The 15,973-nt window shown below is 53.2% G+C and overlaps 1 protein-coding gene across 5 annotated transcripts in view; it reads left to right on the forward strand.

The window, feature by feature from the left end:
• Positions 1-246: 246 nt before the first annotated feature.
• Positions 247-15,973, forward strand: part of LOC146871696 (uncharacterized) — a 683,863-nt gene continuing 668,136 nt past the window's right edge. The window contains exons 1-2 of one of the 5 annotated variants that reach the window (XR_014981037.1): positions 247-349; positions 10,443-10,801. The gene's annotated coding sequence lies outside the window, so the exon portion shown is untranslated. Of the gene's footprint in view, positions 350-1,017; positions 1,278-10,442; positions 10,802-15,973 lie in introns of those variants that run through there. The other 4 variants (XM_085651193.1, XR_014981038.1, XM_085651191.1 and 1 more) reach the window with 4 other exon arrangements.

Genomic DNA, 15,973 nt, shown 5'->3' on the forward strand with positions numbered 1-15,973 from the left:
GGTGTTTGCGCCTTCCTGGGGGGAAGGTATCCATCACTCCTCACACCACTCCTCTGCGTCTCCGGCGTCTTCGGTGGATTTCCCGGTCTCCTCGGCTCCACTCGGCATCTTATTTGGTTCCGTCCTCTCGGCTCCTCGCGACTCACTCTCCTTCCTCTCTTCCGGACTCCGTGACATCACCACGTCCTCCGTCCTGATCCACCTTTTCCTTCTCGCCATTCTCGTCCCGATTGGTCGGCCCCTTTTGTTCCGCCTCCCATTTCCTGCAATAGAGATGTCCTGGACCAAGAGTTACCCGGGTGTCCGACTGGTGGGTCCCTGACACAGATGATCTCGTCCGTGATTACAGGTAAGGGTTCCGCCCTTGTGGTATTCCTAGCAAGTCCCTTCTGATACTGGACTTTGGTAATGTGACCGACATAGACCCTCCCCCGTCTCACTGGATAACTGTAGTGAGTGCAATGTCTACCAACAAAAGTACCCTACGACAATTAGAAACAGGACCATATCAATCCTACCTTAAAAGGGTGCCCCTACAGCAAGCAAAATTAAATTCCAATCAGAAGCCACCTGCATCTAACACAAAGACCTCATGTCAACATGAACACCACCTCTCCTGAAAAATGCTGGTTCTGACCTGTCCATACGGCTAACTGAGAGCGCGAGACACAGTGACGAGAAGGACTCCACTGCACAGTAGCCCAGCCACACACGCAGTGTCCACCACTACAGACGAGATCATAGCTGCTCTATAGAAAACACCCACAAATGTAGAAAACTATAGCTCTCCTGTGTGAAGTCCAAGCTAATGTGATATCTAGCAGACAAGATCTATAGCTCTGCTGTGTGATCTATGAGATGTACGTCATCAGAGGCACAGGTTCCTCATGCGCCAACCGGACTTGGGCGGGGTGGGCATCGCGCTTAGAGAGACGCGATCGGCGCCCTACCTTGTCTCTCTCCTTGATTAAGCCCGCAAATATAGGTGATCCGGAAGCGCTTAAGTGCTTCCGGGTCACAAAACCAGAATCAAGCCAGGAAGCCGGATTCAGCTGGCTTCCCGACTGTGCAGGGTTAAAAGGGGCTGTGGAGCAGCAGGACGGCCTTTCGCGTCGCTGCTCCACCCCCACGCAACAACTCCAGACGGTCTCCAGTACTTTGGTTTGCAGTTTCCATGTCCTGTCCCGCAGGTTCATCGGTCGTTGGAGTTTATCGCAGCCCAGGTACCCAGCTGGGGGCGAAGAGAAGCGGAAGTATGGATAGTTGGTCACTCATATGTGAGCAGATTGAAGCAATTTTTCTTTACAGGCAGCTATGCACACCGGGCACGTCAGGCCGGTTTCAATGTTTCTTTGCATGGCCGTGGGGGTTTACGCCTTGACCAACTAAGGGATATGCTGGGAAGTTTACTGGACAAGATGCACAGGCCCCCCTCAGCAGTAATTTTGCATCTGGGGGGCAATGATCTGGTTCACCTGGGGAGGAAGGGTGTGGTGGAGGCACTGATGATTGAGGTGCGTTGGCTAGCAAGGAGATGCCCATAGGCAGTGCTGGCGTGGTCGCACATTGTCCCCAGATCCCAATGGCGGGGTGGTGAGTCTGTGTGGGCTTTAAACCATTCGGTCAAAAGAATCAACAAGCGTATTGATAAATTGTTTTGATCTCTAAAATTGCAGACTCGCGCATGGGTGCATCAGGGGGGAGAGGTTTTTTCTGCAGGATGGCGTGCATCTCTCAAAAATTGGTAATGAAATGAATCTGAAAAACTTACTTGCATTGTTAGAAGGAGCACGGAGCAAAGCATGACCTTTAAGTGCACGGGGGGGCAGATAGTTGGTCAACTATGCTGGCCTGTGGCGGTAAGGTCATGATTGGTGGGAATCTTTAACGGTCCTTAGTAGGCATCACCATTGTCAAATGAGGATGTCTGAGGGGTGGGGGAGAGGGGGACAGTTGGTCTCTCTTGGAACTCTAGGGGCAGTTCCAGCCGGTAGGCTGGAAGGGTACGGGGGAGGGGAAGTTCCGCTTCCGGTATGCTTTTGGGCCAACCCCCGAAAAAGCACATTGGCGCAAGAAACTTGGCATGACAGCAACACCCCTTGGGGATAATATTGAGGGCGTAGGGGGTGCCCGGGGGAGATAACCTTCTGGTGAACTGGGCGTCCTGTGCAAGGTCACTCCGGTAGGAGGGTGGGACCTAGCACGATCTTGGACCAGTCATTGACCTTGCCGTAGGCTCGAACAGGGATACGCAGAAAAGGATTGATGTTGATCATTTAGATTGTGACCGGCATGGCTACGTATTAGAAACATGTTAAGGTTAGCCAACTGGTGTGAGAAGTTGGCCTGATATATGCTGTCCACTAGTTATAGTGGGCACCCTGTATCAGTCCAAACAACCCCTTATGGTGAAAAGGTTAAAGACAACCTTTATTGAAAGCTATCCTAGTGGTACCTATGGAGAGCAGCCTTCAGGCTAAGTCTTGAAGGAATGTAAAGCAGCTTGTTTTACCAGTCTATAATCTCTTGAATGACCAAATAAAAAAGGACAACCACACCAGGTATATATTTAAAATATATGTATTGGAGGGAGGACCACCGGGGAGTCGGGGGGGACTGCTCCAGCCACCTCCCTTCCGCAAAGTTATAGCCGAGCGCCGCTGAGAAGCCTCCTAGGAGAGGTCCTTCTCCTGAGATCGTACTAGGCCCAGTAACACCACCACACAGGACTTCTGTATCAGTTGCTTATCTTGGTTCTTTATCAAAGGTAGCACATTCAATATTTACAGTGGGATCGAGTGATCCAAAAAGAGTCTCAATGTCTTTAGGGGGATAGGGTAGCGGGTCAGTCTCAGTACCAGCCAGGTACGGAGAGGCTCTGCGCCAGACCTTGCGGGCTGGTCTCGAAGTAGCTCGGACGGGGAGAGCCGCGACGGCGTCTGCAGGGCTCGGGTGGTAGTTCCGCTTGGGTCGAGCCGCGACACAGTCAGCAGGGCTCCGGTGGTAGGTCCGCTTTGGTCGAGCCGCGACGAGGTCAGCTGGGCTCTGGTGGCAATTTCAACAAGGTCGTGCCGCGACAGCCTCAGCAGGGCCCCAAAGGTTCGTGAAGGTCTTTAAGCACGGTGGAGCCGCGACGTCGTCAGCAGGGCTCAGGGTGTAGTTTCAGGATGAGTCTTTCTCTGTAGGGTCAGCCGCGATCCGATCAGCAGGGCTCTTGACTCCGGGATACAACTGTTGTCTTGTTGCCGGGTCGCCCCAGATATAGGACTGAAGCCCTTTGATGTCCGGACCCTTGCGCCCGGGGGGGGGGGGGCGGAGAGGCCGGGTAGGGAGCGGCCAGACGCCCAGCAGGAGAGGCGCCAGGCCCCAGAGAGCTGTGGGGCGCTCGCACCTAGGTGTGGAAGGACAGTTGGGGGTCCCATCGATACTGCCCTCCGCCGGGAGTGGGAAGGGTTCACGTGGTATCCCCCGGGCCAGGGGTTGGCACCTCGATGTCGGGCCTCGCTGGGACCGAGGCCGGGTGGAGCGGGGTCACGTCGGTGGTCACGTGGAGTGACGTATAATCCAAAATGGAGGAGCCCCGAGGTGCATGGGACCTCGTGCGGCTTAGCGAGGGGGAACAGGACCACGCCACGAGGCCGGCTCCAACATGCGTCCCCCCCAACTGAAGGCAGGGAGAGTCACCCATCTCCTTGGGGGGTTCTCCTCGCCGAGGCGGAAGAATCTGGACAGGCCGTCCGCATTGGCGTGGTCGTTGCCAGGCCGGTGCTCCACGGTGAAGTCCATCCCTTGCAGCGAGATGGACCATCGCAACAGCTTGGGGTTCTCGCCCCGCATTTGCATTAGCCACCTCAAGGGCCGGTGGTCAGTTTGGACTCTGAAGTGGGTGCTGAAAAGGTAGGGCCGGAGCTTCTTGAGAGCCCATACCACAGCGAAGGCTTCCCGCTCGATGGTGCTCCACCTCTGTTCCCGTGGCAGCAGTCGGCGGCTGATAAAGGCCACAGGTCGGTCGAGGCCCTCGGCGTCCATCTGGGAGAGGACCGCCCCGACCCCGTACTCTGATGCATCGGTCTGAACCACAAATTCCTTGCTGTAGTCAGGGGCCTGTAGCACAGGGGCAGCACACATGGCCGCCTTGAGGGCTTCAAAAGTGGTCTGACAGCGGGGCGTCCAGTGCACCGCCTTGGGCTGTTTCTTGGAAGTGAGCTCCGTAAGGGGCCCCACAATGCTGCCATAATCTTTAATGAATCGCCGGTAGTAGCCTGTGAGGCCTAAGAAGGCCCGGACAGCGGTTTGGGTTGCGGGGGGCTCCCACGCCTGGATGGCATCGACCTTTAACTGGAGGGGCGCCACCTGGCCACTCCCCACCTGGTGGCCCAGATAGGTCACAGATCCTTGACCGATCTGGCATTTGCTGGCCTTAATTGTGAGCCCGGCCCTTTGGAGAGCGGCCAGGACTTCTCTGAGGTGTCCTAGGTGCGCGGCCCACGGGTTGTCTGATGGCTCGATGACTCCGAGGGCGAGCATCTTGGAGACCTCGGTCTGTATGCAGGCTCGGACTCGGTCGGGTACTCTGTAGGCGCGGTGCCGCACCGGGGGGCTGTCCCCGGTGTCCACGTCGTGGACGCACCAGGGGGTCACCCCGGACGTGAGAGAGAAGAGGGCAGCGAAGGGTTGCAGCAGCTTCCGGCAGTCATGGCGCTGTTCTGGGGTCAGGGTGGCGGAGAGGTGGACGCCCTCCAGGGAGCCGTCTTGGCCCGAGGACCCCAGGAGGTCTGGTAGGGGCTCGGAGTCGCTTTCGCCCCCATCGTCGGTAGCTAGCAGCAGGCTTAGTTCAGTTCGGGCAAAGTGGGGCTTGAGCCGGTAGGCGTGTAGGACCCGGAGGGGGTTCCTCGGGGACTCCATGTCGACCAGGTAGGTGACGGGGCTCTTCCTCTCAACCACCTTGAAGGGCCTGGTCCACTTGTCCTGCAGGGCGCAGGGGTCCACGGGCGACATGACCCAGACTTGCTGGCCCGGCTCGAACTCGATGGTCGAGGCATTCTCGTCATACCAGCGTTTCATGTCTTCTTGGCTGGCTTCGAGGTTGGCTTCTGCCAGGGCCCGGAACCTCCGAGTCTGGTTCCGCAGGGTCAGGAGGTACCGGTAGACGTCGGGGGGGCATCTTGGACGTTCGCCTCCCAGCCCTCCCTGACCAGGCTGAGGGGCCCTCGGACGGGGTGCCCATACAATAGTTCGAAGGGGCTGAAGCCCAGGGATTTCTGTGGTACCTCTCAATAGGCGAACAGGAGGCAGGGCAGCAGGACGTCCCATCTCCTCCTCAGGGGCTCTTCCAGACCCTTGATCATTCCCTTCAGGGTTCTGTTGAACCGCTCGACCAGTCCGTTCCCCTGGGGGTGGTAAGGGGTGGTGAATTTGTAGGTGACCCCACATTGTTGCCAGAGGAATTTCATGTATTTTGAAATAAAGTTCGTACCCCTGTCGCTCGCCACTTCTCGGGGGAACCCCACTCTGGAGAAGATGCCCATCAGGGCCCGGCCCACCACTGGAGCGGTCACAGTGCGGAGTGGGATGGCCTCGGGGTATCGGGTGGCGTGGTCGACCAGTACCAGGATGAAGCGGTGTCCCAGGGCGGTCCGGGGGTCGAGGGGCCCCACGATGTCGATCCCTACTCGTTCGAACGGGGTGTGGACGGCTGGAAATGGTTGGAGGGGGGCCTCAACTCGACCCCCAGTCTTTCCGCTAGCCTGGCAGGTCTGGCAGGACCGGCAGTGATGGTCCACGTCTCTCCGCATTCGGGGCCAATAGAAATGGGTCACTAGGCGGCTGTAAGTTTTGTCTCGCCCGAGGTGTCCGGCGAGGGGCACGTCATGCGCCAAGTTCAGGAGGAACTCTCGGAATCGGAGGGGAACCACCAACACCCGGCCGGCTCCCAGTTCGGCGACTTTCCGCTCGCTATACAATAAGTCATTGTCCCAATAGATCCAGTGGGTTCCTGTGGGGTCCCCCGAGGCCTGGGCGGCCGCTTGCTGTCGGGCCCCCTCGAGGGACGGGCAGGCCTTTTGCTCTTTCTGGAATTGTTTGCGGGTGGGGCCCCCGTCGTCGCGCCACTGGGCCAGCTCTGGGATCTCGCTGAGGGAGGCGGCCTCGTCGGGAGGAAGTTCGGATGGCCCGGCCTCATCGTCAGGTTCCTCCGTGCCGGAGGAGGGTGGTAGTTCTGGGCCCGTAGGCTCGTCGGGGGCCGCGGCAGCGGCAGGTTGGGCGGTCATGGACCGGGTGGTGGCGCAGGCCCACTCGGGCAGCCCCAGCATCCCCAGATGCTCGCGGCGCTCCACCTGGGCCCATGGGGAGCTCTCTAGGTCATTCCCCAGGAGGCAGTCCACCGGGGCGTCGTCGCGGACAGTTACTTTGAGGGTGCCTAACACTCCTCCCCACTCGAAGGGGATCCTGGCCATCCGGCACATGCTTTCGGTGTTGTCCGCGGTCCGGACAGGGCATAGGACATGCGGCGGGATTTGTTCGGGGGTCACCAGGTGGCAGCGGACAGCGGTCACGCTGGCCCCAGTGTCCCGGAGAGCTTCGGCCCGTTGTCCATTGATGGTGACCCACTGCTGGTACTTCTGGGTATTGCTTGGGATGGCAGCCCGGGGCACCATTTCTCGGGGGCCCAGGCATACGAGTGACATGGCAGCTGGTTCCCACTCGGGGGACCCGTCCTCGCGGTTTTCCTCCTCTTCCTCCCCTTCCACCAGGGCTGCGGCGGTAATTTGTCGGGGAGGGGGCCCAGCGGTCCCGCTCCGCCGGTTCACAGGGCAGGCCGGGTCGCTCGCATAGTGGCCGGTCTGTTGGCAGCCGAAGCAGGTCACTGTTGGTCGGGGTCCAGGCCTGGCGATGGGGGTCCCCCTTCGGACCAGGGTCGGGGAGGTGTGGTTGGCGGCTTGGCCTCGTGGCGGGCTTCTGGGCGGCCAGGTCGGGAAGTCTCGACTGCGGTGGGACCCCCCTCCTCCGCCCCGCTGGCGAGGAGGTCCCGTGGTACTCCGTTGGTAGTCCCCCACGGGGTTCCAGGGGACCCGGGTGTTGACCCATCGGTCGGCTTCGGCGGCGAGCTTCCGGGGCTCGGTCAGCTTACTGTCCAGGAGGTGTTGCCTTAGTTCCACAAAGCAGTTGTTGGCGAGGCGCTCCCAGACAATGAGGTCGAATAGTTCGTTGTACGAGGTGACCTTGCTCCCTTTTATCCACCCTTCAAAGGCCCGGCTGAAGAAGTCCACATATTCGACCCATGTGGTGCCGGGGAGCTTCTTACGGTCCCGGAAGCGCTGCCGGTACATCTCGGCTGATAGTCCGTAGCGTGTGAGTAGGGCTTCTTTCATGTGGTCGTATGAGGTCATCACCGCGTCGGGGAGTTGCAGCAGGGTATCCCGGCCCTCGCTGAGGAACCTCCCCCATAGGCCGGCACCCCAATCCTTCCGGGGTACCCGATGGGAGGTCATGGCTACCTCGTAGGCTCGGAACCACTGCTGGATGTCGTCGTTTTTGTAGTATTCCTTGACAACATCCTTGGGGATATGAACCTTCGGCTCGGTTAGTGGCAGAGCGTCCCGGGCCCGGGGGTGCTGGTCTCCCCCGTTTTGGATTTCAGTTCGAGTGCCTTGAGGCCCCTCTCGTGCTCGAGGGTTAGCCGTTTCTCTTCTAGTTCTCGCTGCCGTTTCTTTGCTTTGATTTCCTCCTGCAGCCGGAGTTGCTCCAAGGCTAGTTTCTTCTCTGCCAGCAGGAGTTCACTGTCCAGCCGGAGTCGGGCGAGGTCCATTTCGTGTGTCCGGACCCTCTCCCGTTCTTGCATCTCTTCGTGGGACATGCCGGCTTCCAGGATGCTTCGTCCCCCATCTGTCGGGGTTATGGTCGGTGGCAGGTTTCCGCCCCGGGTCGTGGTTCCTTCGGCTCGGGGGGGAGTGGTCTCGGATTCTGCCCAGGTTTTCAGGGCTTTCTGCATTTCTTCCTTGGTGCCCAATCCTGTGGTTGGGATCCCTTTGTCCTTGCAGAATTGTTTCAGTTCTTTGTGGGTGTATTCTTCCAGCTTTTCCAGTTGGAAGGTTGCGGCGCTGGTTGCTTCTTGGTCGTTCATGGTTCCCTTCTTTCCGTCTGGTTAGGTAGTGGTTGCGTTACTTGCTTGTACGATTGCGTCTGGCTCGGATCCCGTCGCTGGCCACCAAATGTTGGAGGGAGGACCACCGGGGAGTCGGGGGGACTGCTCCAGCCACCTCCCTTCCGCAAAGTTATAGCCGAGCGCCGCTGAGAAGCCTCCTAGGAGAGGTCCTTCTCCTGAGATCGTACTAGGGCCAGTAACACCACCACACAGGACTCTGTATCAGTTGCTTATCTTGGTTCTTTATCAAAGGTAGCACATTCAATATTTACAGTGGGATCGAGTGATCCAAAAAGAGTCTCAATGTCTTTAGGGGGATAGGGTAGCGGGTCAGTCTCAGTACCAGCCAGGTACGGAGAGGCTCTGCGCCAGACCTTGCGGGCTGGTCTCGAAGTTGCTCGGACGGGGAGAGCCGCGACGGCGTCTGCAGGGCTCGGGTGGTAGTTCCGCGTGGGTCGAGCCGCGACACAGTCAGCAGGGCTCCGGTGGTAGGTCCGCTTTGGTCGAGCCGCGACGAGGTCAGCTGGGCTCTGGTGGCAAGTTCAACAAGGTCGGGCCGCGACAGCGTCCGCAGGGCCCCAAAGGTTCGTGAAGGTCTTTAAGCACGGTGGAGCCGCGACGTCGTCAGCAGGGCTCAGGGTGTAGTTTCAGGATGAGTCTTTCTCCGTAGGGTCAGCCGCGATCCGATCAGCAGGGCTCTTGACTCCGGGATACAACTGTTGTCTTGTTGCCGGGTCGCCCCAGATATAGGACTGGAGCCCTTTGATGTCCGGACCCTTGCGCCCGGGGGGGGGGGGGCGGAGAGGCCGGGTAGGGAGCGGCCAGACGCCCAGCAGGAGAGGCGCCAGGCCCCAGAGAGCTGTGGGGCGCTCGCACCTAGGTGTGGAAGGACGGTTGGGGGTCCCATCGATACTGCTCTCCGCCGGGAGTGGGAAGGGTTCACGTGGTATCCCCGGGGCCAGGGGTTGGCGCCTCGATGTCGGGCCTCGCTGGGACCGAGGCCGGGTGGAGCGGGGTCACGTCGGTGGTCACGTGGAGTGACGTATAATCCAAAATGGAGGAGCCCCGAGGTGCATGGGACCTCGTGCGGCTTAGCGAGGGGGAACAGGACCACGCCACGAGGCCGGCTCCAACAATATGTATTTAAGATAAAACACACCCCTCTAGTCTCTTTATGAGACTGGAGTTCGAAGTACTTAAGTTACAAGTTAGCAATCAACAGTAATAGCACAAATACACATTTGGGCCCTAGGGGTGTACCAAACCATATACCAATAAAGTGGTATAAGAACCACGACGGAATTAGACACAAGGCCTATAGACTGTAGAATCGCTGGGACCCCAAGAAACCACCCAAGGTAGTGACACAGGGGACCCACGGGGGCCGTGTGCAGTGTGTGAACACAGCAGCGGGTTCCCGTAAGCTTCTATGGGCAATGTCGCGGTTGGAAATTTAAAGATTAGGGACACTTAGAAATGAGTCAAGACCAAACCCTTTTGGTCTTAGGAAGTTTTAGGGCTAGCACCCACGGGAGCACCGGAGTACTCGTGTTACCTCACTCAGGGAACATAGGTGTCTTTTGGTGTCGGGTCGCGTAGTCTATTTCAATGGAAGCTGGCGAGGAAGTGCTGCTGCCGTGAAGAGGAGAAGTGTCCAAAGCGATCCAAGCCTGGATCTAGGATGGAAGGAACCTGAAAGCAGAGGGGACAGAGTCTGGGTCACTTACCAGTGACCAAGGGCACGATAGACCAATGCCCACAGATGTCGGGTGCTTCAGGTGAGTTGACGGGTTGTTGTAAATTGGCTGCGATTGGATTAGCATTAGCGGAATCCATCTCGTATTTAGAGGCTATCTTGTCCATTTTGTGGAATCCATTTGTATTTCTGGCAGCCATTTTGCCTGCCATGTGCTCACCAAGAGCTGTTTCCTTCTTCACTGTTGTTTTCCCTTGTGCTCTGTTTAAAGGACTGGCTATACTTAGACTCTGCTACTCTGCACATGCGCAGAAGAGTCTAACTGTCCATGCATCTGTTTTTAGTCTGTAGCTGTCAGGTTGTTTCTACCAGAGTCAGCAACTGCTAGCTCCTCCTTTACTGTTGACTGTGCATTTCTGTATGACCATCTATGTGCACAACTCTTCTCATGTATACTTGTACCGCCTTTTTTCAGCCCCTGTGTGGGTATAAAAGGACCATGCTCTTTCTGTTCAGTGTGCTACTTCACTCAATACCGAAGGGTGCTGTTTGAATGTAGTTCCACCTCATGAGGTTTATTAAACTTTGTATTTTCTATTCCAGTTTCTGTGCCAACTTCTTCCTATTGGTCTGAGGACTCTGTGCAGAGAAGGGCGAACCCCTTGCACTGGTAGGCCTAGCTGAGGTCCACTTCTACAAATTGGCGCCCAACCAGTGGGGCTCATCGGCGACTCGGATGCCCAAAGGATTGGTCGCGACGAAGGATTGGAATCTCACTCTGGACGCGATCGCTGCCCGATGAGACCCGAGTCTTGGCAACCACGGCGTTTTCCCTTTCTTTCTGATCTGACCATCCAGGTGGTGCCAGTCCTCGACTGAGATCTCTTCTGTTGACCCGCCGTGCAGTGACCATTTGGTCGATTTTAGAACTTGGCAGTTGGAACCTGGACACCAAGTGATTGGTAAGTGTCCTTCTGCGGCGCTTGCTGTTGGTTTTGATGCCTGGGATTGGTAAGGTAGTTTAGTAACACTTATTGTGGCTTTTGGATTGCGCCTTTTTGTTGGCCAACTTGGTTTGTTATGATATATATATATATATATATATATAAGTTGCAACCTATATAGGCAGGTAATGAGGAGAATTTTCTCTATCTGAATTGATTTGAACGGCACATCGTACTAAAGGTACCTTAAGTGCTACTTTGATTATAATACTGCATATTCTGCACTATTTTTGGCATGCTTGTTTTTAGCACACTTCGTAGGATGTGTTGCTTTTGTAGTGGTACCAATTTGAGACTCGATGAAGCACAACCGGCCCCCCCGGAGGGGACGCCTAATAGGGATATGTATATTAAGCATGGTCTTTCTTCTACAATGTACAGCACATTATGGAATAAATACACTCGTAAGGATCCTGAGTTGCGTTGGCCTATGTATGGGTCATTTGATTTACGAAAGATTGAGTATGTGGAACAATGTCTGTGTAAGCGAAAGACTAGGCAAGATATGTTTGTGTACGAATGTGGGAGAACGAAGTGCATGAACGAATGAAGCGTGAGCAAGCTTTGATTGAAAAAGAACAGTGAAAGAACATTTATGTGAAAGCATTAGAGCTGAAGAACAAAGAAATAAGAGTTAAAAGAGAGAGAAGATAGGGAGCTCAGTTTACAGGTAACTGGCCAATACGCTGTTCGGCGGCCCCTTTATCCTATACTTAATAAACCACAAGATGATTCCTTATTATTAGATCGCCCTCCACCTCCGTATACTGTTCCGTCTGCCCCCCATGAGTCAGATGAGGACTCTAGTTCGGAGGAAAATAAGGCACGAGAAACTCCTTCTATGTTGGATGCTGCGCGTTCGTCCCAGCTCCGATCTGCTGCTCGTAAAGCAGTTCATAGCACTGCCCCCACCTCTGAACTTCTAGATAGTATGAGAGGGTGGTATGAAAGGGAGCAGCTGTATTTTACTGCGGTGTTTGCCGCAGAGGTCCTTGAGCTGTTTAGGAAATATTCTGAGGAGTTAGAGCCTGACGATATAGCAGATAATTATAAACAAATGCGTGATGGTCTTCTTGTTTTCTCCCATGTGGCTGATACAATCAGGTGTTTCGTTAAACTGCGTGTTGATGCAGTCCGTTTGCGAGAGGAGAAAAAGGCTGCAGACGTAGCTGCACAGACATCTCAGACCGGCATGGCACAAGCTTTTACCTCCGGAACAGATAAGACTATGATAGTTCATGTGAAACCTATGCGGGAGGCCGCGCCTTTGTATGTTCCTCCTAAAGGACAGGGTACAAGTGATGATAAGGCCTCTATTGATGCGAAGGGTTATTTTTTTTATAATTTGGTTTACACTCCTTGGAATAGGACGGATGTCATGGCACTTAAAACTGCATTACCTGATCAGCGAAAAAATCCAGCCGCTTTTTATGAGGAAGTTTAGGGTGCTATTAGCTCTTGCACTATGACTTTGCCTGATATTGATTTATTTTTCGGATTGATATTACCACCTGATATGTGGAGAACTGTTCGTAAAATTGATGATCGTGCAGCTTTTGGGGCGTTATGGAGAGACTTAGAACAAATGGATGTAGAAAGGGAACCCGCACAGAAGCCATGTCAGTTAATTTTAGATCTTCCTGCAGCTATATTAGTTAAGTTAAAAATGATTATTCCCCCTAAAAAGATAGATTGGACTGTTTTAGCATCTTGTAAGCAAAAGGCAGATGAATCGGTCTCGGATTTCTTTACACGCTTTGAAGAAGCATTCCACGATTTTAGTGGCCAGTCATTGACAGATGACACAGGCAGACATCTGTTTGTCGATAAATATGTCGCAAACCTGTTGCCAGGAATAGCTAGTCGCCTAAAGGCCAGTGAGAGTTCATGGACTACCTCTTCCCCGGTTTCTCTCTTGACTATGGCTCAGTATTATGAACGCCAGGAATTAGAAGCAAAGGGTAATGAGGATAAGAAGACTAAACCATTTAAAACAAAGGTTATGTTGGCTCAGGCTTATGGTCCGCCTTTTAGAGGTAGTGATAGAGGTGGACGTGGATCTTATGGTTCGTCTTTCCCTTCTTATACTCGTTCGAATTTGTCTGCAGACCAGTGCGCGTACTGTAAGAAATTCGGGCACTGGGTTTCCGATTGTCCAGCACGGCCTGCTCAGCAGTGTACACGTGGTAGGGGACAAATGAGAAATCGTCCAGGATATTCAGGGCCTAGAGGAAGCACAGGTGATCGTGCTAGGTTTGATGCTAATATACGTGGGCAGGATGGGTTCAACACTTTTGATAGAAGGAACCAATATCAAATGTCTGACTATGTGCCATCTGATTCTCAAGATTCTACTTATGCAGAGGATTGCCTAGGATGGGGTAAGGAATCAGTTGAAGTTCCAGTAGATCAGAGGGGTCCCTATGTTACAGCAAATGTTTTGGGCTCCACTGATGATACAGGAGCTACTCGTAGCGCCTTGTCTAAACAATTGGTTCCAAGGGCTCCCCTGTCTGGCTTAACCATTACATCGATAGGCTTCGATGGAACCCCTTCCCTTAGCCCATTGTCGCAACCACTTGCATTCCATGTGGATAAATTTACTGCTCCATGTCCATTTTTGCTTTCCCCAAATACACCAGACAATATTGTAGGTCTAGATAGGCTTAAGTATTTCAGGGCTACGATACGATGTTCTCCAGAAGGTGTACGTGTTATCTTGAATGACAACCATCCTGTGATGGAGAGAGCTTGTCTTGTTAAAGAGGATATTGCATTAGCTTCACTCCCTAGTACTTTGTGGGCTGCTTCAGACACTGATGTAGGGCAAATGGTTATTCCACCGGTACACATTAGTGTCAAGGAGGGCGCTGTGCTGCCACGTTTGCCTCAATACAAAATTTCACAGGAAGGTGAAGAAGCACTCATACGTATTGTCCATGATCTCATTGAAGTGGGGGTTGTTGAGGAAGTTCCTTACAATGTTTGTAACAGTCCGATTCTTCCTATTCTGAAAAAAGATACTGACACTAGGGTTTACAGATTTATTATTGATTTGCGAGAAGTTAATAAGATTGTAGTACCACAATACCCCGTGGTTTCTGACATAACGACACTTCTTACTTTGGTTCCCCCGACAGCGACTACATTTTCTGTGATAGACTTGAAGAATGCTTTCTTTTCGATCCCTATTCATCCTGATAGCTGATATTTGTTCGGTTTCACTTTGAATAATCGATCGTATAGATTCTGTAGAGTTCCTCAAGGCTATACTGAGAGTCCTAGTATTTACAGTCAAGCATTAAAAAGACAACTTGATTCTTTCATTTTGCCTGAAGGAGTGGCTCTCATACAATATGTCGATGACATCTTGTTGGCAGCCGACACCCCTGAGCAGTGTGAAAAATGTACTTTGTCCTTGCTGTCTTTTCTTGCTTCCCATCATCACAAAGTATCACGAAAGAAATTGCAATATTGTAGACCGAAGGTGACCTACTTAGGTCACCTACTTAGGTCACCTTCTGTCTAAGGAGGGCCGTGCACTCACACCAGATCGCATTCAAGCTATTTTAGACACACCAGTGCCCCGTACTCAGAAAGATGTCCGTGCATTCATTGGTCTTACTTCTTTTTGTAGGCAATGGATATTAGGATTTTCACACATTGTTAAACCCTTGCTAGCACTTTTGACCAAAGATACTCCAATGCCCCTCCCATGGACAGATGAATGTGAGACTGCTTTCCGACAGTTACGACAAGCTCTTTGTTCAGCACCAGTGTTAGGTACTCCAGATTATACGAAGCCTTTTACATTATATGTACACGAGAAAGATGGATGCGCATTGTCAGTTTTAGTACAGACACACGGTGACAAACAGCGTCCATGTGCATATTTTTCAGCAGTACTTGATCCTGTTGCTCGTGCGTTACCTGGATGCTTCCGTTCAGTTGCAGCAACAGCTGTGTCAATACGTCAGAGTGAAGGGATAGTTTTGTCACATAAGCTGTTGGTGCTAGTACCCAATGCGGTTGATGCCCTTTTAAATCAGACGAAGACGCAGCATTTAACTAGTGCTCGTCTGACAGGATACGAATTGACATTATTGGCCCCTCACATTACACTAAAGAGATGTGCGATACTAAACCCAGCCACTTTGTTGCCATACCCGGCGACTCAGTCTCAGTCACAGGAGTCTCATGATTGTATATTCCTTACTGAGGAACAGACAAAGGGCTGTGTCGATTTGCAAGACCCGCCCCTTTCAAGTGTTGATGGGGAACTATGGGTTGATGGGTCCTGTTTGAAGTTACCAGATGGTACAACGTCAGCTGCATATGCAATTACAACACTTCAGACGGTAGTTGAGACAGCTCGTATTCCACAGAAGTCAGCTCAGGCAGCTGAGCTAATAGCGTTGACACGAGCATGTGAACTTAGTACTGACTTATCTGTGAACATTTATACAGACAGCCGCTATGCTTTCGGAGTGGCTCATGATTTTGGGCTACTCTGGAAGGAGAGGGGCTTTCTTACATCCCACGGGGTGCAAATAATGCATGGAGAACTAGTACATAATCTCTTGATTGCTTTAACATACCCGAAGAGGATAGCAATGGTTAAATGTAGCGCACATAAGAAAATAATTGATAAGATAGGACAAGGCAATGCTTTTGCAGACCAAACAGCCCATGGAACTGCCATGCAGCGAAGCACCACGTCTATGTACGTAGTGAAGTCACAGGCTGAACGCTGGCATGATACCAGACAGGAAGTGCTAGATATGCAGAGATCTGCTTCTGCAGAAGAAATTGAGCAATGGTCTAAGGAGGGAACATTGGATGATGAGGGCTGTTGGAGGAATAAAGAGATGAGCAAGTGGAGATTGCCGACAGCTTATTTACAACCTATGATTCATATGGCGCATGGGCCGACACATGTTGGAGCCTCCTCGATAACGAAATTGCTCATGCAAGTTTGGGAGCATTCAGAAATTGCCGATACAGCTAAAAAGATGGTGCAGTCTTGTCTGATTTGTCTTCAGCATAATCCTGGTAAAGGGACACGAACTCCTACAGGAGGGTTTGCTACGCCAACCGCACCTTTTCAAGTTTTGCAAATGGATTACATCC

The sequence above is a fragment of the Triturus cristatus genome, chromosome 1_1 (genome assembly GCF_964204655.1).
Source record: "Triturus cristatus chromosome 1_1, aTriCri1.1, whole genome shotgun sequence".
In the NCBI taxonomy this organism is placed as follows: domain Eukaryota; kingdom Metazoa; phylum Chordata; class Amphibia; order Caudata; family Salamandridae; genus Triturus; species Triturus cristatus.